The 22,296-nt window shown below is 45.3% G+C and overlaps 1 long non-coding RNA gene across 2 annotated transcripts; it reads right to left on the reverse strand.

The window, feature by feature from the left end:
• Window positions 1-92: 92 nt before the first annotated feature.
• LOC125617726 lies at window positions 93-17,017 on the reverse strand. 2 transcript variants are annotated; one of them, XR_007348820.1, is made up of 3 exons: window positions 16,971-17,017; window positions 3,543-3,674; window positions 93-804 (listed from the first exon to the last, which is right to left on the reverse strand). It is a non-coding gene; the product is annotated as an uncharacterized LOC125617726 (long non-coding RNA). The 2 variants fall into 2 exon arrangements; XR_007348819.1 differs by lacking the exon at window positions 16,971-17,017 and adding an exon at window positions 10,496-11,461.
• Window positions 17,018-22,296: the final 5,279 nt, after the last annotated feature.

A 22,296-nucleotide genomic window follows, 5' to 3' on the forward strand; every position in this document is an offset into this window, starting at 1 on the left:
CTCAATAAATATGGAAGGGAGAAGGACAGTGATGGAGGGAGAGTGTGTAAGTCAGCTTTTCACACTGTGACAAAACACCTGAGAGAATCAGCTTAAAGGTTGGAAGATTTATTTTGGCTCAGAATTTCAGTCCAGGGTTACTTAGGGTTTAGGTTTCAGTCCAGGGTTTCTTAGCTCCATGGATCCATTGATTTGGGGACCTGTGGTGAGGTAGAACATCATGGCAGGAAGCATATGGTGGAGCCATGCTGCTCACTTCATGGTGTCTGGGAGGCAGCAACAGAGAGAAGAAGAGGTGAAGGACAAAATATTCTCTTCAAGGACACAGCCCAGTAACCTACTGTCTTCCACCTTCTAAAGTTCTCACCTCTTCCCAATAAAGTCACCAATGGCAACCAAACCTTTAACATATGGGTCTTTGGAGCCATTCCAGATCCAAACAAAACCAGGAGGAGACAGGGAGGGAGGAAAGGGGGAAAGAAAGATGGGGAAAGGAAGTAGGGAGGGAGAACATAAATTACTTATCTAATTATGTCCACTCCTTTCCAAGAAAAATTCCAACTCAATTATCTCTCTGGCTGGATTGGGAGCAGTGTGAGGGTCCTTCTCATCATTGGTAGTTGGTGTTTTTCTTCAAGGCTCTCTCCATCTACTAACCAGCATCTCCTTCTCCACGGCACCTCTCACCCAAAGCAGCGCAGGCTTAGCCCAAGAAACCCTTTGAGTGTGCATCCCAGGTGCCATCCTCCCTTCTGGCCTCTCTACTAGGGCATCTGAGATGGGAAGGAGCCAGAGAGCCAGAGCCTGTAATAACAAACAAAAACAAGAGGAGACAGGGAAGGAGGAAAGGGGAAAGAATGTGCTGAGTATATGCATATCTGTGACCCAGAGACTGCACTCCTAGAATCTCCTGGATCTGGGCTCCTGGCGGAAGCAGCTGTCTTCCCAGGGATGCCAGTTCTTAGCTGCTAGTGAGGGAGGGGGGGGTTCCACTGAGCAAGCCAAGTAAGGATTACCTAAACCAAGCCTGGGGTTGGAAGTGTGGAGAGAAGGACAGAGGCTTCCAGGTGAGGGGATGAGCCAAGAGACTATGTCCAAGAAAAGGAAGGATTTGAGAAGTTGCCAGGGGAAAGTAAGGGCACCTGTTGGCTTATCAATGGTTACCAAGGTTCTAGGCCTAATCTGGGTGATGGGAAAAAAAAGAAAAAGGAAATATAAGTATTAAAATTAGGCCTTAAAAAAAAATGTTGCAAGAGGCCAACTAGGAAGGACAGCAACTTAAATTGAAGAAAAAAAATGTAGACAGGTTTTTCAGTTCACCACAAACTCAGTATGAATTGACAACATAATTGCCCCCCAAAAAGCTAATTAAAATCTTTATGTGATATTAATAAAAATTTAACTTCCTATCAAGGAAGATGAAGCTCCCGTTGTGTGGTCTGAGTATTAGAGGGACCCCATCTGTTCTTCTGGTTCCGTCTTCCAACCTGAACATTTTTAAAAGGAGCACTGAACCTGGTGTGTATCCAGAAAAGGGAGGGGAGAGCTGCTGGGAGCTTTCTTCCCTGCGGGATGCTGGGATAGGAAATCTGCTGGGTTCCTTGCAAGAACTTCTCTATTTTTCGATGGGACTGATCACTTGTCACGTGGGTAGCAGCTTCCGCTGGCCTCACCCTTCCTCTCTTTGGAATTCCAGGAGCTTTGCTGAGGCACAAGTTGTAGACAGTGTGCACGTGATCAGAACTGGTGGGGGCAACAGGCCTTGCTCCTGCCATTTCTGCCCTTCTCCCAAAGTGACCCTCCAACGGACCACTCTTTGCATCCTGTCTTCCTCCTTCATCCTTGAACATGGCTTCCCAAGCTGCATGATTGATTCCCCCTTGCCTCTAACTTCCTCTCAACTTTCTGCTTTACTGCTTAGAAATATCTGAAGAGAGGAAAGAACAGGGGTTCCGCATCATTGCAGTGCTAGGCTCCTTCTCCAAGGAAATTTCCATCACAGATGTTTAATGGAGTAATCCAGAAAACAGGGAGTTAGAGATGTGGCCACAGCTTTCCCAACCAGACTCAAACAAAAAGAGCAATTTTTTTTTCCCCATGGCTAATAGGAGTTCCTAAATATGCTGAGTTCCTGATTAACCCCCCTGTTTCATTCACAGGTATGGCTGAACATTAAGAAAATTCTCTCTACTCATTTAGCAAGTGTTTCTTGAATACCCTGCATCTACTCCTTACTATGACAAGGGCATAGAGGAGAACCAAAAAATAGCTCTTCTCACAGATGGCTGGTAAGTAATGGCTGGCAAAGCAATTTGATTACTTTGGAAAACTGTTTGGCAGTACCCATGGAAGCTGAGCATATGCACATCTTGTGACCCAAGCATCTGCACTCCTGGAATTTCTATGGCAGCACTACTTGTAATGGCTAAAACCAGAGACTTTCCAAATGCCCCTCAGCCAGCAAGTGGAGAAATAAACACATGGTGATCTATTCCCGCAGTGGATTGTCGTATACCAATAAGAATGAATAGTCTACAACCATGAAAAACAATATGGATGAATGTCACCATGAAATGGGGGGGGCAAGAGAAGCCAGACACAAAAGAGAGAATACAGCATGGTTCTGTTTCCAAAAGGTACAAAACCAGGCAAAACCATCCGTGCTTGAAAATCAGAATGGTGGTTTCTGTTGGGGCTGGTTGAGGCTGGTGTGGGGTGCAGGAGACCTTGCAGGTGCTAGTGTTATGCTGCCCTTGTCTCAGATACTGGTCACTCAGTGTGCCCAGTTTGTGAACATGCAACAGCTCTGTTCTGATATGTTCTGAGTGTCTTTGTAGATGCATTTAACCAGCAGTGAAATTTCTTAAAAACACCAACAACAATCTGGCCTAGTAGCAAAGAGTTTATCAAAATATACACTGTCTTAGTCAATTTGGGCTGCTGTAACAAAACAATAGACATTTATTTTCTCACTGGAGGCTGAAAGTGGAGATCAGATGCCAGCACAATCAGGTTCTGGTGAGGACCTTCTTCCTGGTTGTGGATGGCTACCTTGTCATTGTGTCTTCAAATGTGTGCTGGAGTTTGGGGTAGGGGAAGAGTTCTCTCTGTCTTCCTCTTCCTATCTCTTCTTTATAAGGCCATCAATTCTATCGGATTAAAATTTCATGCTTATAACTCATTTAACTTTAATCACCTTCTAAAAGCCCTATGTCCAAGTATAGTCATTCCTCAGTATACCATGGGAGATTGGTTTCAGGACTCCTTCTTGGGTGCCAAAATCCAAGAGTACTCAAGTACCATAAATAAATGAGAGAGCAGATCCACCTGGCAGTGGGGATATAAAATGGTGTAGTATTTGCACATAGTCTACACATATCCTCCTGTGTATTTTAAATCAGCTGTAGATTACTTGCAGCTAATACAACGTAAATGCTAAATAAATTGTTGTTTATGTATTGTTTGGGAAATAATGACAAGAAAAAATGTCTCTGTGCATGTTCAGTTCAGGTGCAGCCATAAAAGGCCAAATTATACAGTACCTGTCAGCAAGAACATAAATTGTTTTTCCAAATATTTTCAAACTTCTGTTGGTTGAATCCATGAGTACAAAATCCACAGATATACATGGAGGTCAGACTATACAGTCACATTGAGGTCAGGAGAGCATTTCCCTGTGAATTTAGGGGAGACACAAATTCAGTCCATAGTAGGCATCATGCAATAGGAACATTCCATGGAATTTCAAAAAGCACCAAGCAGCATGGATGTGAGCTGAATCAAAATTACAGGGAGTGAATGGAAAGAAAGAGGACTGGTGTGATAAGAGCCATCTTCTTGGAAGAGGAGGGCCTTGACAGGCTTATGGCAGAGAAGAGCAGTCTGAGGATGGGGGGGGTGCTAAGACTTCAGTGTTGGGGCAGGGGGGAGACTACAGGGAGATGGGCCCTAGAGTAGCAGAATATTTGCAAACCACACCATCTCATGTCCAGCTGGGCATGGAAGAGTGAACATAGTAGAGATAGAAGAAGCCAGGAGCTGGGTGGGCAAGAGAGCAGATCCACCTGGCAGTGGGGAGAAACTTCCATTGGATATGGAAGCGGGTGGTCCTCGCATGCTGGAATTATTGCTTAAGGGTCTGATCCTCTCAAAGATACCCATGCGCTGGGCACAGTGGTGCATGCCTGTAATCCCAGCGGCTCAGGAGGTTGAGGTAGGAAGACCACAAGTTCAAAGCCAGCCTCAGCAACAGCGAGGTGCTAAGCAACTCAGTGAGATCCCGTCTCTAAATAAAATACAAAATAGGGCTAGGGGTGTGGCTCAGTGGTCGAGTGTCCCTGAGTTCAATCCCTGGTACCAAAAAAAAGACACCCACTCCAGGAGGCCTGCACCTCAGAGGGGGTGTTTCTGTCAGCAGCTGTCCTTGGAGAGAGAGGCACAGACTGATGCTGTCCCTGCACAGTCCTGAGCTGCGTTTTCCCTCCTGGTCTCCCTCCGTTCTCCCAGCCTCTCCTTCACTGTGCCATGTTGACATCTTCTCCTCTGCTTGGCCTCTAGGTATTAGCCACCTGAAGTCTTAGCCTGGGATCTCTGCTCATCTCCATTCACACTCCCAGGGTGGGCTTGCTCATCCCGAGTCTTGAGTTCCTGCGGGCTTGTGACTGCCAGGTGTGCGTCTTTCCTCCTGAGGGCCAGACTCCTGCACCAACTGGACATGGGCACCTGCTGTTGGCCGCACCAGAGCCAACACCACTTCCCAGTTCCTTTAGATTAAAGTCCACTCTGGATTTAAAAATGCTCTGCCTGAGCTGGCCCCTCCCTGCCTCTCATGTCACCCTATGCCACCCACACTCATTTCTGCTCTGATAACTCACCAGTTCTTTTCTCCTGGGGTCTTGTCTCAAGACATCCACTGCCTAAATGTACTAACCCAAATTACATGTGTCAGGCTCCTGCTTGTCATTCTGACTCACTTAAACGCCACTTAAATGCCACATCTGAACTCACCCACTTCCCACCCTGTGGCCTGTCCCATTCCATTGTTTTTGCGGCACTCCCCTGTCTAAAATCGTCTTGCTCATTTATTTGCACACTAGTTTGTCCACTGATTGTCCCCTCTAAAATAGAAGCTCCAGGGGAGAACAGACCTCCCCTGTGCCTTTCAACACCCTGTCCCCAGCACCAGGAGCAGGACCTATCTGTAGAGATGGTGCTGATGAAATGTTGGAAGGAGGGTGAAGAGAGTAAAGAGGAAGCATCACTGACGGAGGGAGACACCAAAGGCCACTCTCTCTCATGTCGTGATGTCTCCAGGGACCAGTTTTGTCCTACAGCATGCTTGGAGGGCCCAGTGCAGACTGGGAAAGGCTGTGGACGAGAGACCTCTAGTCCAGCCAGGGGAGTTCACCCCTGAGCATGGGAACTGCCCCTGAAGGATCAGCAAAGACACTGAGCAGGCCCTGCCTGGGCAAGGGACGATTTAGAAGAAATATGCCCTTGTCCTCACATCATGGAAGGCTGGGCCTGCAGGCTTCCAGAGGCCTTTGCCCCTGCTGCCTCCTCCCTGGGAATACCTCCTCTGCTCCCTCACCCCACCATTTCCACCCCTCAGCTATAGCCACCCAAAGACATTAGGACCCAAGCCCTGGAGCCTATGGATGTTACCTTTAGGGGAAAAAAGGGTCTTTGCCAATGTGAAGAAGTGAGGCTCCCAGATGATCCAGGTGGACCCTAAATGCACTCCCACACATCCTCAAATAGGAGACACACAGAAGGCTTGACATAGAGCAGAGAGGGCAATACAAAGGCAGGGACAGAGACTGCAGAGATGCAGCCACAAACCAAGAGATGCTTACAGCCACCGGAAGCTGGGAAAGGCAAGGAATGGGTTCCCTCCCAGATCCAGGGGGAACATAGCCCTGTCCACACCAGGATTTCAGCCCAAGGAAACTGATTTCAGATTTCTGGCCTCCAGAATTGTGAGAGGATAAATTCCTGTTCCTTAAAGCCACCTGGATGGTGGGAATTCATTGCAGCAACCACAGAAAACAAAGGCAGAGTTTTTAATCAGCAGGTGAATCCAAGGGAGCCATGCCATCATCACCAGGGACAGGGGCATTGGTGGCACACTAAAGCACAAATGGGAGATGGGGAGGGCTTATCACTGTTTGGCTGCTTACATGTTTTATATTAAATAAAATTATTTTTAAAAAAGGTTTCCAGAAAATTCTACTGAGCCTGTTTAGGAAGCACTGATTTTGAGGAATGAAGTGAATCATCCAGAATGGGGTCCATTCTGGCTGGTGGATGATAGCAGGGACCGGCATTTGCTTCTTCATACATTCAGTGCCCCTAGATGAAACTCAGGCTTTATATTCCAGGGCCTGTATATATTCTGGAAAAGTCCATCTAAGATAGCCCACCAAGGGGACGCTCCCAAAGCTCACAGCATATCCAGCCAGGGCCAGGACCTGCACAGGTCCACCCACAGTGTCCCTGGGAGGACTCCTGGGCCCCAGGGATGGCCAGCATGGTCTTTCAGTATTCAAATGGCAATCCTGTTTCCCACCGAGGGTCTTAGGTGTCTCTCCCAAGTGAGGATGGAGTGACCGCTTCCTCCTGAGACACGCAGACGTATCACCAAGTCACACTTTCTGCCCTGTCTTGTGTGAGATGTTCTCTCCCCACACCTCAGCTCCCCCCATCCTGCCCGCTTCCCAGCCCCATGCTACAGGGAGATATCCAGTCACGAGTTGGTCCCCTGAGACCAACTTGGGCCGAGAGAATTACAGGTGAAAAAGAAGAGTCCCCGTGGAGCCCTGAAGGTTGGATCTGCCCTTCCCATTGTCGGGGGCTGCTTCAGGGAAGCCAGAGGAGCCCCTCCCACCATCAGCAGGGTGGGCTCCAAAGGAAGAGGCCAGGAGGCAGGAGCAGGCTGGAGGTAGGGAGAGGCCTGGAGGGGCGCTAGCTCCACCGTGGGAGGTGTCAGGGGAAAGCAGCTCTCCTCCAATTGCTGCTTTGGCTTGTCCAGGCCAGTTCCCCTGGACACAAGAACACACTACCACAGACACACATACACCTACACACACACACGCGCACACACACACACACACAAGCACAGGGCCATGAGCCAACAGGCTCATCACACTCAGGAAGGCCTGGCTCAGGCCAAGAAGTCAGTTTGTCCAGGCTGCTCTGGCCCTGGTCTACCTCTGGCCGTAATGTAGGCAGAACACTCCCTTTTTGCACACATCACTCTGGACCAGTTTCCTCACCTGTCATGAATCTCCAATATTACCTCCAGCCAAACTACTCCACCCCTCCTCCACTGCTCCCAGCCCAGCCTGTGCCCCCACGGTCCTGCTGGATGGTACAGCAGCTCCTTGCCGACCCTCCTGCTCACACTTTGCCTCCTACCATCTAACTCACCATTTGAAAAAGTCAAGTCACATCACTCCTCAATGGCTCCCTGCCTCCCTCAGAGCCCTGCAAGGCCCTGTGCTAATGCACTCCCAGGCCCCATTGCCTCTCCAATCTTCTCCTACCTGTTGCCTCTCTCCCTACATCCACCACCCTACTCCAGCCCCAGGTCTCTTTGACTTACCTCAAGCCTGCCAGGTCAGGGCCTACCTCAGGGCCTTTGCACATGCTGAACTCCTTCAGGAATGAAGGCTCTTCCCTCAGATATCCACATGGCTGTTCCCTTTACCTTCTCACATCTTTGCTCAAACGTCACCTTCTCAGAGGAGCCCTCCCTGACCACCCTATTTAAATCACTGCACTCTTACTGCTCTCTATCTCTAGCACTCTCTGGCCCCTTAATCATTTGATTTTTCTTTGCATGTTTATTACCATCTAATACAAATATATTTAGCCACCTGATTTATTTGTTATGTGCTCCTCCCCCTCCAACCAGCGCATGATTTCCATGAGGTTTTGGTTGGTTTTATTCAACATTGCATCTCCATCCCCAGAATAGGACTGGGCATCTTTAAGGGGACCCCAAAATATTTGCTGAATATAGGATTGGAGAGGACTGAGAGAGATGGGGTTGGAAGAATGATGAATGAGCACTAAAGTCTCTTCCAGGGCTAATGGCCCACATGTCAAGGCAGCCGCGGAGCAGCTAGAACTCCATACCCACCTCCCAGCAGCTCCCCCTGCTCCTCTCAACTCCGGGTCACCATCTGAGGACAGCTCTGCTGCCCAAAGTCCTGGCTGGCCAGACCTGAGGCGGGCAGGCCCTGGATGGGGAAAATGAGGAACCAATCCTGCCACCAAGCCCTGACCCTCCCCTAGGGTTACACACCAAACCCAACTTCTAGAAGACCACGCTAGCAAGAGTGAACGTGGAAATGGGCAGACAGCAGAGAGGTGGGATTCGGGCTGCATCCTCTAGGAAAAGGCATCTGGTTTGTTAGGGGAACTGGGATGCAGAGGAAGAGCCTGATTCCCCCAGTCAAACCTGTGCCTTTTGCACTTGTCTCTATAGATTGTAGAAATGGTGCTTTTACACAGCCCATTTAATAACACTTCTAACAACAGACACGACGGTGGCACTATCCCCCAATTCTGTAGACCTTGGATTTGTTCTTGGCATATTTGTTCCTTGGTTTATCTTTATGATAGCTCATACTAGAAACAGCAAAGAGATATCATGTGTGTTTTCAGATGGGAAAGAAGAAGCCATGTCAGGCTCTGCAGGTGACACAATGCCACCTCTGCCCTTGGCCATTGTTCAAGGATCATCCCAAAAGAGCCAGAACTGCTTCCCAGCCTGTTAGGCCCTCCTTCTGTGACTGTTTGGCTGCTAGTTCCTGAGCATCCTAGGCTACCTGTGCTCACAGCAGACAGGGAGCTTAGACCCAGGCAGCCTGATGGTCTCCTGTTCAAACAGCCCTGCCTGGTGGCGTCACTAGGGATGGGAAAGGAGGCAGATTCAGTGTTCCAGAACCCCTGGGAAGATGCACAGGTGGGCAACGCAGACCAGCTTATCATACACTAGGCCACTGCTACCTTGACTCTAAACAGATGAACCCAAAGACAAGAAGTTCTCAGGGTGGTTGGGGGACAGGTGTGATGGACATAGATACAGAGTCCTTCAAGAAGGACTAGTGGCCCTGGCTGCCAGGAGTGCAGTCTATGGTCAGCCCTCAGTGGTTGGCTACTTCAGGGGCCCCTTCGGCTGTAGACAGCCCCATGCTCCCTCAGGAGCAGCCCACCTCCAGTGACTGATGAAGGCAAGAGTATAAAGGCCAGGTAAGTGGGACAACGCTGGTGAGCCATCTAGGCTCCAGAGCTCCCTGTGGAAGAGCCAAGCTCTCGTCAGCACCACAGATGGACTTCTAGGCAGCAGGGACTCTTCCAGCAGGTTCTTTGTGGGACTAACAGAAGGTCACAGAGATGGGTGGTAGCCCCCCAGGACAGCCTTCCCACAGTGGCATTAGCTGCTGGTTCAGCCCAAGCCTGACCTTCCCCTGTGACCAGGCCCAGGGGAGCCTGTGTCTTCAGCTCTGATGTGTGGCTCCTCTCCACTCAGCACCCTCCCTCTTTGCGGGGAGGGGGGGGGGAACCCTCATCCTTTGTTTTGCAACTTTCCCCCCAGGAAGTAGGAGATATTGTTTACTGCACAATTCATGGGAATCCATTGTTCCCAACTCAGAGCCAGTTAAACAAAGAAAGGGCAGGGTAATAATTATCTGTGTCCAGATGGCAGCCAGCAGCCAACTCAGAAGGAATTAGATTTCCCAGCCGGACCTATTGGTGCTCCTAGGAAACATTCCACCCACCCCTCACACCCCCAGATCAATTCAACAGGCTTCTCATCACTGGGGAGTGGTCCCTGGTGATAGGAGGGAATAGAGTGGGAGAGAAAAACAAAGGCCACCTGAGGGTCAGAAGACTGGACTTGTCATCACCCATCACTCTTGGGTGGAGGACCCGAGGCAGCCTCCGTACTCTTGCTCCATTCCTTCCTTTGTAGAAGAAAATACTAAGGGATGCCAGCTTCAGTAAAGGCGTACTCTAGCAGCAAGTAACCAGAAATCCCCATTCAAGTTGGTGACATCATAGGAAAAGCTGGTTTCTTACTAGCAAGGTCAGATGGGCTAACTCCAGGGCTGGCTCAGGGATGTCACTGAGACCCTGGTTCCTCGCTATCTCTCAGCATTGTCTTCCTTGAATCAGATTCAACTTTCCACTTTCCCACCCATGGTGATGCCACCGGGCAGGGATGTTTGAGAAGGAGATTCTGTCAAGCCACCGGGGTCTATGCCCCTGGCTGCTGTGAGCCCAGGTAGCATGGGATGCTCAAGGGACCAGCAGCCAAACTTAAGTCTGTGGGGCCACCTCTCTGCCACAGACTCATCTCCTATCCACAGACAGCTGCCGGCAGCCACAGGGCTGGGCTTCTTGTTCCCACAGAGCAGGAGGGAAAGAGGAAGCCCTGCCTAGGGATGACTTCAGGCCTTCCCGCCAATCTGATTGGCCAACTTACCTATTCCCGGGCCTATACCCACTTCCAGGGGAATCCTAGACTCCAATTGGCTCAGAGTCATGGGGATCTTCCTCGGAAGGTAGAGGTGGTGTCAACTGGGTAGGTTGGAAACAGTGTCCCCCTGGAGTCCTTCCTCTATCACAAGTGGTAGTGTGAATTCTTCAGCAGAGTTACCAATTGATATCCCTGGGTTATGTGCAGAATAAAGCTACTGAGAAGAGAAAAACAGGAGTAGCTGAATAAGAGCCAAGTCCTCCTGAAGAACATGCCTTACTCACCGTGATGTTTTTGTGGAGGCACTTGATTACTCATGGAGCTGACATGGGGTATTCATGGTTCCTGCATTTAAGGGACCTCAACAGAAGTAACTGCTGGCTTCTCACCCAACAACCAATTTCTCTGAATTCAACACACATACACACAAGCACACACATGCATTTACTCTGGGTGGTTATCAGTTTCAATTTTGTTCCTGTGTCACTCTCTACCAGGCCATATTTTCCAGAAAGGTTCCCCTTTTCCCAAGATCATGAGGGAGTCAGTCATGATAAGTCTAGGCCAATCACAGTTGCCTCAGTCCCTGTGAAAATGACTAGTTTAGGATGCACACATGACCCAATTGTGGCCAATGAGACCTGAGTAAAAGGAAGCTGGGGCAGGTCAGCTAATAAAGAAGTTGAAGGAAACATGTTTTTGCTGCAAGTCGCTTATTCTATGTGTGATGTCTGGAGCCACAGCAACCATATGTGGCTACGGGGTAAACTGGTAAGACAGGTAGGTCAAACAAATTGCAGAGATTGAAATGTCATTGAGCTGCTGGACTACACTACCTTGGAACTGCCCTAACTTTAGAAACCTTGTTCTATGAATTTATAAACCCCTTATGAGGTGTTAACTTTAATTTGGTTTAGTTTAGATTAATTTGCATGTAGTTACTTGCAGCCAAAAACTTCCTACTGATAAAAACTTGGCATCAGGTGTCAGATTCCCTAATCCTAAATTGTGTGATATTCTTAGTCACACAAAAAATTAGCTGCTTCAATTGGGGCACCAACCAAAAACCCTGGAATACTCAAGGATTAACTCATTAAGAAAATCAGGAGGATCAGTCTAGCTCCTGTCTCATGTCCAGGAAGTGCCATATCCAGGGACATCAGGGGGTGCCATATCCAGGAACATCAAGGGTGTCATATACAGGAACATCAAGGGTATCATATCCAGGGACATCAAGGGGTACCATATCCAAGGACATCAGGGGTGCCAGGGACATCAAGGGTATCATATCCAGGGACATCAGGGAGTACCATATCCAGAGACATCAGGGGCTGCCATGTCCAGGTGAAGCAGGTTGATCATTGCACCAACTTGGGGACAGTGTTAATTGGAGATAAAGGGGGACAACATGGATTCTCTCAAGAGTAGCCTCTGTGTTGAAAAGACAAGAATTTATTTCTCAGCAGAAGAAAGCTCAAAGGGCAGGACCAGCACATGCAAGGGTTGGAGAGGACACTTGAAGTCCCCTGGCCAAATGCTCATAGGCCCTCTCTGCAGGGACTTTGCCTCCACCCTAACACTGAGACTCAGAAGGCACAAGTGTCAGCGCAGCTGCAACACTAAGTGAATTGTCATCCGGAAGCAAGTTGTTCACTGCTTTGGGACTCGGTCGCTTCGTTCAGTACGAGTTTAGCAATTCTTTTAGTTAGCTTTATTTGTCACTGTGACCACACGACTATAAGCTTTTGGGGGACACCTCATAACTAAACCATAACCATCATCTATCCTAATATCTCTCTGGGACCATTTGAAATCAAATAATTAGATAATGAAACTCACATTTCTTGATGTGTCCTATTTCCTCTGCGTTTATTAACTCACGGAGTCCTGACAACACCCCACAACATAGAACTACCATCATCCCCGATTTACAGAGGAGGAAATTGAGGCACAGCTTAGTAATGTGCCCAAGGTGTCAAAGTAAGTGACACTGAGACTGGAACTCAGGCCTGTGGATTCCAGAGGCTGCGATTTACATCGTGTCTCTGATACAACAGCCAGATCAGAAAATCCCCCAGGAAAGGAAGGTCATCCCTAACTAAATCACTTCTCCTACTGTGGCTCATTTGTGAAGGAAGGAGGCCCGCTGATGGTCCTCTCCAGTAACAAGCCGGTGGGAAGGTGTGCCAAGCACAGGGATACCCGCAGGCTTCTCTGCCATCCTTCCTCTGCCTGTCACCTCTCAGAAGCCAAGGAAGCTGGAATGAAGTCTCAGATCCCTTCCCTGAAGCCAGGGTCCAGGCCTGGCTCTTGAGACTCTCCCCTGGCCTCCCACGCCTTACCCCATGTTGCCTCATCTTTACTTTAAGCCGAGTGGGGGGAGGGGACCAAGGATGATGGAAGAAGGGTGCATTCTAATGAGATTATGTCCTCAAAAGCTGAGAACAATAGCACATCAAAGCTCTGCTGTTACTAGAAAAAAAAGTACAAGGTCCATTCTGGACCATCCAACATTCTATCATCCAGAGAAACAAAAAAGACAAAAATCACCTAATGAGGAAACGTTATATTGATCAAGTCACCCCCCCCCCAACCTCTTCATTCTCTGGATTCCTGCTCTCCAGGCCAAATGCAACCCCGGGAACTTTCTGGGCCCAGCAGGCTATAATGAGTCCAACTGAACTTAATGAGCTTGTCATTATTCATCTCTGCCACAGCCAAAAAGAGAAGCCCTACACCGCAAAAAATTTTACACAAACACATAAGTAACTAAATAATAATAATAAATATTTCTTGACTCAGGTGTTGCCAAAATCAATCGATCAATAGAACATAAACCCTCCTGGGGGCATCTGAGAAGAACAAAGCAGGGAAAAGGGCCATGGCTTCCCCACCCCCAAAAAGTGGTATGCAATTGGAAATGTTCCATGTTCCTGGGCTCAGATTACCAGGACTAATTTATCATCATCCTCATATATTCTTATATAAGTAGTAATACAGATCACCCCAGCCAATTAATCAATCTGTAATTAGGAACTGACACGAACATTTACTACCATCAGGCATAATTTATATGATTACAGATGATTAAATAAAATGTAATTGAGTGAACAGGCAATTTGTTAAGCACATCTAGACACAGCCATATCACCTAGGGCGGAAGCGCCTGACTCCCCTCGACTCTAGGTCAGGAAGCCTGGTGCTGGGAGCGGGTCCCTTGGGGTGGCCAGAGGAGGGGGCAGATGATGCGGACTCCTCAGAGGATCCAGGTGGGAGCTGTGTGGGGAACCAAGCCACACAGATCCTGGGGCACCTTAGCATCTTAGATTCTTTTCTACAAGAAGTTGCCTTGGATTTTCAGAACTCAGACTACCAAGAAGATAAAGAAGGGTTCTTTAAGTGACATGCTCTAGGACAAAACCATACACGGCATTTCCATTACAATTGAGCCCCTGCTCCTGTGTGGGACCTGTCACCCTGCAGCCAGACACAGCATCACTCTAGAGAGTTTTTAACAGTGAACGGAGACTTCTCCAAAGACAAGGTCCATGCCTGACAGGAAACACCCTCACCCCTGAAAGGGAAGTGTTGACATTGACAGCAAGGCCAAATTCTGCCTTCATCGCTTTCTGACTTCTCCCAGAAGTTGTCTTCCCCCTCCCCACTCCAGAGGTAAACAACCATAGATTTACTGTATACTTACTCTGGGCCAGGGACTGTGCTGAGTGCCACCATATTAAGATTGTCCAAATTAGCAAATGAAAATGTAGATGCCTGCCCACTTAAATTTGATTTCATAAACAATGAGTAATTTTTTTTATACATTATGTCCCATACAATGCAACTTTATGTCACATTTGTTAGGTCATGAAGACAGCTTAGGAAGTGTGCTCTGCATATTGTAGGGGAGGAAACTCACTTCAGATCTTTTTCACTTGCTGGTCCCTCCACTAGGAAATCCCATCTCAACCACCTGTGCCACCATATGACCCAGCTATACCACTAATTAGTATTTTTTCTGAAGAATGAAAGTCACCATATTCAGTGATACAAGCATACCCATAATTATAGCAGCAAAATTCACAATAGCCAAACGATGGAACCAGCCTACATGTACATCAACAGTTGAATAGATAAAGAAAATGGAGTACATGTACACCACGGAGTTTTATTCAGCCATAAAGAAAAATTAAATTATGTCATTTGCAGGAAAATGGATAGAACTGGAGACCATTATGTTAAGTGACATAAGTCAAACTCAAAAGGTCAGGGGCTGGCTCAGTGGTAAAGTGCTCACCTAGTGAGGATGAGGCACTGGGTTCGATCCTCAGCACCACGTAAAATAAATAAATAAAAATAAAGGCATTGTGTCCACCTACAATTAAAAAAAAAAATTAAAAAAAAAAAAGGTCAAGAGTCATATGATTTCTCTCATATGCAGAAGCTACAGAGAAAAAAAGGAAAATAAAGGTGGAGGCAGATCTCATGGAAATCAAAGGGAGATCAGTATGGGAAAGGGATCCAGGGGTGAAGAGAGGGAGAGGGGAAGTGCTGGGGAGTGATATTGGCCAAGTTACATTGTTATATTGTGTGCATGTACAAATATGTAACAACAAATCCCATGACTACATAAAACTATAATATACCAATCAAACATGTGAAAAAATAAAGATGTTTGCAATGAAAAATAAATAAGTAAAGACCTATGTTAGAGTCTGTAAACAAGTCAGGATGGCGCCTGGCATTTTGCCAGAGAAATGTTAGAGTCTGTAAACAAGTCTGGATGGTGCCTGGCAAAATGCCAGAGGGAGTGGTTTGTGAAGTAATGCCACTGAGCCATTAAGTGTGGAGATTCCTTATTGGTTGACTGATGTATCTAGTTTATGCTAATTAGATAAGCTGTGTGGAATGTATAAATACCGCTCCTGTCCTGCAATAAACGGCTCCTACTCCTGCTGTATCAATCGACACAAGTTATTCGTCAACCCCCCCCCACCCCCACCCCCGGTTATTTTGCTGCAGCCGGACTGCGGAAGACCTATTTTGAAGCAAAAAAAAAAAATCATTATAATCAAATGTCAGCAAGAAAGAGATAATGGAAGTAGAGGAGGACACACTGGCAGAAGGAATACCAGGAACAAGGGCAGAGTCTACCAGTTGTCAGACATATTCAACAAGAAACACAAAGATAATAGTTCAATGAGTTAGGAATGATGCTGCTGTTAATCATAATATGCAGTGAATGTCTATGTACCGAGCATCATGTTAAATACTGAGCAGACCAAGAACCAGACACAATCAGTGTCCTACCTGGGGGAGCGGCAAGTAAGACAACAATGATCAAGTGCGGTAAGTGCTGTGATGGGGACATCTGCGGACCCTGCCACCACCACAAGAGAATGCCATTTAGATACTGAGGACTATAGGTCAATGGAAGATGAGATGCGATAGTTGAGAGACCACCTCTGTGCAAAGCCAGGGAAGAGCAAAAGGGATGGTTTGGCAATTTCTCTCTCTCTCTCTCTCTCTCTCTCTCTCTCTCTCTCTCTCTCTCTCTTTTATTAGAGTTTTATAGTTATACATAGCAGTTGGGTTCATCCTGAGAAACTCATCCATGCATGAGAATGTATTTCAGTTCATGATCCCCCACTTTTCCCTCCCATCCCCCTCCGCTCTCCCAGTCTCCTTCCTCTATTTGACTTCCTTTTGCTCATCTAGTAATTTATATTTGATGGGTTCTTTATATCATTCTATCCTTCTCTCCCTTTTCCTTTATTTTACTCTAACTTCCGCATGTAAGATGATTGGACAATTTCTTACAAAACAAGGCAAATAGGACTTCCAATGAAGAGCCCTGGTGAGAGTGAGATAAATAGACAGAGAGACATGTTCTACATTTTCAGAGGGAAAATAACAAGAAATGAGGTTAGAGGGTTAGGAATAGAGAGATGGCAGGCAAATTATAGAGGGCCTTAAAAACCATGTTAAGAAACTTTAAATGTATTGCTGAGGATTGAGATTTGCTGAACAGTGTTGAGCAGGACAGTGACAGAATGGTCTTGGCATTCTGTTTGGGTGTGGAGAATGGATTCAAGGAGGAGAGAAGAGTTAGGAGGCAGGTGGAATGAAGGAGAGATGAGCGTAACCTAAATAACAAGGGCATCAGGGATGCTTTAGGCAAAGATGAGTGGGAGGTAGAACTGACAATTAGTTTAAGGAAGGAAAAGAAATAGCATCTATATTAAAAGGACAAGAAGTTATAAAACAAATTAAAGTAAGAGCTCCTACAACTCAACAACGAGAAGACCAACAACCTAATTTCAAAGTGTGCAAAAATATATATATAAATGGTGCATAAGTACTTGAAAAGATGTTCCACATTATTAGGCATAAGGAAAATGTAAATTGTATTTATTGCTAGGGATAACATATAAAAGAGCACAGGCTGGGTGGCTTAATCAATAGAATTTTATTTCCTCACCATCGGGGAAACTGGAAATCTGAAATCAGGGTTTCAGCATGGTTGGGTTCTGGTGAGGGCTCTCTTCCTGGCTTGTAGATGGCCACCTTCTTGTTGTGTCCTCACATGGCCTTTCCCTGTGTATGCATGAAGAGAGAGAGAAATTGGCATCTCTTCTTATAAGGATGCTAATCTTCACTGATTAGGAGCCCACCCTTATAGCTTCATCTAATCTTAATTACTTCCTCAAATTAATTACTCCACCCAAATACATTACACAAATCAAAATCAAAATGAGATATGAATTCATACCTACTGGGAGAACTGTAATTTTTTAAAATGGAAAATAACAAGAGTTGGAAGAGATATGAAGAAACTGGAATCCTCAAGCATTGCTCATGGGAATGTAACATGGTGCAGCTACTATAGAAAACTGTTCAGTGGGTTCTCAAAGAAAACACAGAGCTGGGGGTGTAGCTCAGTGGTGGGGGTGTGCTTAGCATGCACAAGACCTGTGTTTGATCCCCAGCACCAGAAAGAAAGAAAGAAGGGAGGGAGGCAGGAGAGAGGAAATAAAAACTCAACACTGAATTGACATATGAGCAGCAATTCCACTCCTAGGTACATACCCAAAGGAATCAAAAACAAGAACTGGGACAGATATTAGCACATGACTATGCATTGCAACATTATTCACAATAACCAACAGATGGACATAACCCCAATGTCTAAACATAACCCAGTGCCCATCAACAGATAAGCAAAATGTGACAAACGTGAATATTATCCAGTCATAAGAAAAAGAATGAAGTTCTGACATGTGCTACAATTTGGACATTGAAAATGTTATGCTAAGTAAAATAAGCAGGACACAGAAGAACAAATATTGTATGATTTCATTCATGTAAAATATCTAGAATAGGCAAATTCAGGGGCTGGGGAAATGGAGAATGAGACATTTTAGTTTAATGGGTACCAAGTTTTTATTTGCAGTAATGAAAGTTTTGGAAACAGTGGTTTTGGCAGAATAATATTGGGAATGCAACTAATGTCATTGAATTGTTCACTAAAAAATGATTAATAATGGAAATTTTTCTGTTGTGTATATTTTACCTCAGTTTTTACAAAGTGTCATATGCTTTACAAAAATCCATTGATTGTACATTTTAAATGGCAGAATGGTAATGATATGTGAATTATATCTCAATCAAGCTGTTAAAAATAGGCTATGAAGGGGGGATAGTAGAGGATAGGAAAGGCACTAGTATGGCAATATGTAAATCAATGGATGTGTAACTGATGTGATTCTGCATTCTGTATACGGGGTAAAAATGGGAGTTCATAACCCACTGAATCAAATTGTGAAATATGATATATCAAGAACTATGTAATGTTTTGAACAACCAACAATAAAAATTAAAAAAAAAAATAGGCTATGAGGTGGGGTTGTGGCCCAGTGGTAGAGCACTTGCCCAGCATGTGTGAAGCACTGGGTTCGAGCCTCAGCTCCACATATAAATAAATAAAAAATAAAGATACACCAACAGCTAAAAAAATATTTAAAAAAAAATAGGCTATGAAACAAAAACTTCAAGAAAGAGTGTTGGAAAAGACACAACTGAAAAAGTCAATGAAATTAATCCAATATTTGGAATAACTGTAGATGGGACACCTCAAAATAAAGAATTAATGAAAGTCACACTAAGATGTTCATGCAACCTAAAACAATATGGAAAAAGAAATTTAATATGAAAAGAGGAGTTCCAAGCATCGATGATAATTAATGGTTAAGAGAAAAATGAGCGGTTAATGGTTTTCTTGTGTTCCTCTAATTGAGGGCCTTCAGATAAAGTACCAAAAAGGGATAAATTTTTAACAATCTGCTTACTATATACATTGTAGTGGATTTACAAGACATTAAGAATAAAGAGAAAACCTTAAAAGCCATCAGAAAACAAAAATTGATTATTGAAAAAAAAAAATGACAGTTAGACCAAGAGAAGAGTTCTCATTAGCAGCACAGATGCCAGAGGGCACTGTAGTAATACAAATGAGTCCAAATGTATCAATAATAAATGACACAAAGAGCAGGAAAACTTTTTTTTCATCAATTTGTTCCAAAGCATACAAATCATACCATGTATTATTTACATATATATAATAAAAGTATGAAACCGTGGGCTTGAAGAATACAGGCCCAAATTCAACCTTTGCCTCTGGAGAGGAAGAGAGGAGAGGGATGAGTAAGAAAGGAACAAAAAATAACCAAGATTAGCAAAGAGCAATGCTTCTTCATTCTGGTAGTGGACAAGTTATTTTGTTCATCTTTTCTTTCTCTTTCTGTTTTGTTTATAATAACAGAAATGACTGAGAGTTAAGCAGGTTGTTCATAAGTTTGTCTGAAGGAGCAGGTAGAGGGAGGGGAGGAAGTTGGGGAACAAAAAGAAGGAGGTAGGCCGTGGGGAATTAATGAAACGAGAACCGAAGAACAAGAGGATGAGTTCCACACGTTCAATGGGTTGAACACCTCTCCACTGTAAAAAAAAAAAAAAATGGGTGCAGATGCCCAAGTAAAAGTGCAGGTAGGTCATTGGCTGGGTCTTGTTCGATTCCACCATGGGCTGAGCAGCAGAGCTCCTTTCTACCTGACCCTGCCTCTCTCAAAAAGGGTTGCCATGATAGAAAAAGACAATGATAATGAAGCACTTAGGAAATATAAATCCCTGTAATGTGGCCAGTTCTGATATTATCAGAATGCTCAGTGCCTTCTTTGAAAAGAAAAACTATCTCCCTGCAACCACCCAGCATCTGAACCCCTCCAGTGTTTGGAGGAGGCCCACTGATGAGCAGAGCTTCCTGTCACCGTAGAAGCTGGGGCACCAGACTCTTCTCATCCTTGCTTGCAGCTTGGCCCAGACCTATGACCTGGGCTGAGCCACCTTGGTCCTAGACCTTTGCTCAGGAGCAAGGGACTCCGTGAAATAGGGATAGGGGAGAATATATTTCCCATGGTGGCTCTTGGAGTCTAAAACCTGCAATATAAGGTATTGGGGTGGTTCAAGCACCCCAACAGTCAACTCCTATCCCTGACTTGTTCTGTGGCAGGACCCTGACTAGAACTTCACCTTCTGGCCTCCCTTTATCCCTGTTTTCTCAGCTGGTCTCCCAACGCTTCCAGCAATTTTATATGAGTTTTTAATCAATTCCTCTCCTGTTTCAATCACCCAGCTTAGTTTATTTTGCTTTCAATGACATCAGGAATATTTTAAATGAATGATTTCCACTAGTTAAATTGAAATTGTTGTCATCTTTAGTGTCTAAAATCGTTCCTTTTGTGCAATACCTCACTCCTCATTAGTATTGGATCTGTTCATCTGATCTACCCTTTGGTGGTAGGAGAGATAGGGAGCAGAAACACTAATTATGGGCTCCCTCAGCAGATCACCATCAATAAGCAGTCCAGTGCAGGCAAGAAGGAAGAGCTCCTTTCACACATGGTTTTACTTTTCTCCATGAGAGTTCTGAGAAAGGCAGGAGTGTCCCTGACAGGAGAACCAATTCTTGCCTTTGACCAGGGTCATCATGCTTTAAGACCAAATCCAGCCAGGGATGGTGGTGCACAACTGTAATCCCAGCAATTCTGGAGGCTGAGGCAGGAGGATTGCAAGTTCAAAGCTCACCTCAGTAAGTAAGTGAGTTTTATTTTAAAAAATAAAACGGGGGATGTGACTCAGTGGTTAAGTGCCCCTGGGTTCAATTCCTGGTACCAGAAAAAAAAAAGATCAAATCAAGTAGAATACGTAATAGGAATTCAATCTGCAATTTATTTGGTAGTGCATACATCCCATTTAGGTATCCAATACATGAACATGGTTTTCCAAGATGCCTGCTGTTTTGACTAGTATTTCTGGATGGGTTTCAGCTTAGTCCAGGCCTGTAGAAAATAATTACTTGCCAAAAGTAGATGAGTGCTGGAAAATTACCATTCCTTCACTTCACTCAGAACCTGGCCGTGATTTCACCCTTTGTATGAGCCAGTGACTCACAGGCAATATGGACTGATAAATGTCAAAATTCATGTTAGAACTCAAGTCCCTTAATACCAAGGTGCTAGTACTAATAGATGAGACCTTTTAAGAAATGGTTAAGTCATGAGGGCTTCTTTTTCCTAGAAGAATGCTCTTCACCCTTGTGCCTTCCACCATGTGAGGGCATGCCATTTGTCCCTTCTGCCCTGTGAGTATGCAACAAGGACCCATCACGGAAGCAGGAAGCAGCACATTTGTGATAAGAATGTTGATAGAAATGTGAACAGTAAAAGGCCATTTTGCTGAGGTCTTAGAAATAAGGGACACATTCTTGCAGTCTGGAAGAGAAATTGTCTTTGTAGTAAAGTGGCAAAGAACTTGACCAAATTGTGCTGTGTCCTGGTGCTTGGGCAGACAGTAATATATTCCTTTCCCAGGGTTGCCTTGAACATTTAGCACAAAATGAGTAACTTAAAAGGACAGAAATTTATTCTTTTACAGTTCTAGAGGCAGGAACCAAACATAGGTAGGTATGTTTGGTTCCTTCTGGAAACTCTGAGGGATAATCCATCCTGATCCTTTCTACTCTGTTCCGGTGGTAGTCAGCAATCACCAGTGTTCCTTGGCTTGTAGATCTGTCACTCCAGTCTCTGCCTCCATCATCACATGGTATTCTTCCTGTGTTTCTGGGTCCAAATCTCCATCTTCTCTTAAGGATATCATTCATGTGTTAGAGTTCAACCTGATCCAGCATGACCTCATCTTAACCTGATGACATCTGCAAAGGATCTTTTTCCACCAAAGGCCATATTCACAGGTACCAGGGATTAGGACTTAAATGTGTATTTTAGGAAGACACAACTCAACCCACAACAAATATTATGTCATTACAATCCTCACAGCTACCTTTAAAAGTCCACGTAGTGGACATTCTTGAAATTGTTGACCTAGTTTGTAATCCAACCTCATTTTCCCCCTGGTGCTAGGGATCAAACCCATGGTCTCACACATTAGGTAAGCTCTCTCCCACTGGGTTGTATCCTCAACCCACCCTCATGTCTATAAAAGATGTTTGGTCCAAATGCAAGCATCTGACCCATATACAGCCAACAAATACCCTACCTAGAATTTTAGGATTTGTGACAGGAAAAAAAAAACAAAACCCAAGTCTACCACCAGCAGCCAAAGTTGTAAGATGTACCCATATTTCCCACTTTGATAAAACTGTATCTGTAGGGATAGACACCAGAAGTATTGTGTGGGCTCAGTGGAGTGTTTTTTCTCAAACTTCACCAGAGGGTCTGGTTAAATGCAGATTC

This window comes from Marmota marmota, unplaced genomic scaffold (assembly GCF_001458135.2).
Source record: "Marmota marmota marmota unplaced genomic scaffold, marMar, whole genome shotgun sequence".
Classification (NCBI taxonomy): Eukaryota; Metazoa; Chordata; class Mammalia; order Rodentia; family Sciuridae; genus Marmota; species Marmota marmota.